A 2932-nucleotide genomic window follows, 5' to 3' on the forward strand; every position below is an offset into this window, starting at 1 on the left:
AGCAAGGAATCTACAGTAGGAAAGTTGTTTAATCTGCCACTGAGTTGTCCTTTAATATTATAAATATAATCGCCCTCTCTCCTTGGTCCACAATGGAGAAGGTATATAACTTACTAATAAATCAGTCTGAGATAGGTGCTGTTTTGCATTGGGAGTTGTGTTGTGACTTGACACTGCTTTATTTACCACTTTTAGTTATAACTGACTAAAAAAGAAACAAACAACTTTCTTTTAGAATAATACATATATTGCAAAAATCATTCAATGTATACCTATATTTAAATAGCTATATGTCACCAGATCACAATGCTTCTTTTATCTGCCATGAAAGTTTACTCGTACACATGAATCAATGGGGTTGATTTACTAAGGGAGTTTAGATTTTTTACTTAGCTTAATCACCGGAACACATATCTCCATACATGGGTGCTGCGCTCCTGTGCGTGCATTTGCATGTTTATTGGCCACACTGGTGCCATGAGGGCTATTTAGGGTTTAACATCCAACTGATTCCTTGATCAGTGGTCTTCAGCCGTTTGTTGCTGGACCTGATCCATGACCTTAAACACTCATTAAGTTTATGACCTGCCTATAGATTATCTGTCACCACCATCAGGTTCATCTGGGCTGGAGAAGCAAGAGAGGCTACCCACACTATACCCCGAATCCACCAAGTGCATGATAGTCTGCTACTTAAAGCGGCAGTAACAGCCTCCCAAGGCTTAAAGGCCTAAAATATGTAGTCGTAGGGGTGTACATTCATACATGTTCCATTTTAAAGAACACAGTTATACATATAGTATATATATTACACATATAGTATAGTAGATTATACACATAGTATAGTACAGTGGTCCTCAAGGACATTTTAGTGGTCTATGGCTCTGGCCGGTGCACCGCCCAGTGGGGTCAGAAGGAACCTGCTTGGGGGGGCGCACCGGCCAGAGCCGCCGACCATGTCTCCCATATGCATCACAGGCTCGTGGAAGTGGACAGGTTGTGTCTCTCAGGCTCAGAACTGCTATGGGAGACTGGGCGGGTTCTAGGATCATGGCGTCACTCTCGGGGAAGTTTCTTTCCCATTAGGTGACACACGTGTGGTCCAGGGTCCGTAAATTTAGTGGTTTGTGACGTCCAAAAGGTTGGGGACCACTAGTATGGTAGATTTAGTTAAAACCTCAGATATTCTCCTCTTTGGAAGTTCAGGTATTTGGGGAGGCTAATGCCAGCTTTTACCAAGTTAACATGAGTTAACATGAGCAAAGTGATAAGACCCTATGTGGCAATGCTTGACATGCCAACAAGTTGTCATTATGGCAACAAGCACTGCATTGGGACATGGGGGATAAGGGATCATATGAGCCTACTAGTTGTATATAAATTTACATTAGGGTGCACATATGTAGAAACTTTCACATAATAAAGCTTTGTAGCTTAAGAGTTGATGGTGCTTTAAATGTATGCACATCCACTTATCCATCCAGGATGATTGGATGTGACAGTGTATAACAACAAGACTGCTTTCTGGTGGCCACAGTGGGAAACTGCAGGCTAGGAAGGCACAACTCTGCCCAGCAGCCTTATCCTATTAGCTTATTACAATTAGCTTCAATCCGTTACTGCCAATAATACTCACACAGCATCACAGTGCACCAACTGTAAAGCCCTCTGATTATAAAGTATTTTAAAGCGCACTGAAAACTGAGCCAGATGCTGTGCTTCACTTCCCAGTCTGGCAGCCAATTTTCAACCTATACATCCTCTAGCTTACAGCATAGTTTAAAAATAACTTCCCTTTTATAGTGCAAAAAAATGGACTGTCCAAAAACTAATAATAAAAAGAAAGATCTTTCAGAGCTTTATGAAATATAGCAAAAGTGATTTCCATTGCTTTCCACTTGAAAGGACAAAAAATAGGGTGTATGGTTGTTAAAAAAGGAAGCATTTATCCAATGTTGTGTTTTGGTACTTCAAGTGATAAATCATTTGTGTTAAACAATGAAATGATCCTGTGCCCAGAGTATGGATGTTAGCATATTTCCATATTTTAAAGAATCCATAAAAGCACATTAAAACAAGACTTCATTTACCATTGTTGCAGTGGTAGAGTAGAGAAATGTATTGTATCACCATAGAGTTTACAATAGAGGCACAGCAATCACAGTTATTACCTCATTTAATGTTTAATAGTTATTTATTCCATTATTAGCAGCAGAATCTTGGCAGTCTTACAATGTCTGTCCACAGTCAGACTTCACAAGCTTTGTTGTGATCTTTGAGGATTTATTAAGAATGAACTACTTAATAGTACAAGCAGCTGAATAGATGAGTGATGGCTTGTTTTAAATATATTTTTCTGCTTGTTTTTGCCCATCTATTGGCAAACAAAGATATTTTTACTATTCTGCTTCCAACTATGGGCAGCTGGATGGTTCAGTGGTTAGCACTCAGAGTTTGCAGGTTCTCCCTGTGTTTGCATGAGTTTCTTCCCACATCTCAAAATCACGCAGTTAGGTTAATTGACTTCCCCCTAAAATTGACCTTAGACTGTATTAAAGACATATGACTATGGAAGGGATATTAGATTGTGAGCTCCTTTGAGGGACAGCTAGTGACATGACTGGACTTTGTACAGCCCTGTGTAATATGTCGGTGCTATATAAATACTGTGTATTAATAATAATCGTCCAAACTTCCTGTCCAAGGGACCTCTGATCTACCACTGCCTGGGTGGCCATGCTCCTGATCCCCGTCTGTGCTGACATCTCTTCTCTCCTCATCATTCCTGTTTCAGAGCGGGTTTCCTTCTTTGGGTGTCCCCTATACTGTTTACGTCAAGAAGGCAGTGCTGTGAACTTTGGAAGAAAGCATCACGTGATTGCAACTTTAGGTGAGCAAAGTGGGTTTTAGATTGTTATTGTCAGAAAAGAAC

Source organism: Pyxicephalus adspersus, chromosome 8 (genome assembly GCF_032062135.1).
Source record: "Pyxicephalus adspersus chromosome 8, UCB_Pads_2.0, whole genome shotgun sequence".
NCBI lineage: Eukaryota > Metazoa > Chordata > Amphibia > Anura > Pyxicephalidae > Pyxicephalus > Pyxicephalus adspersus.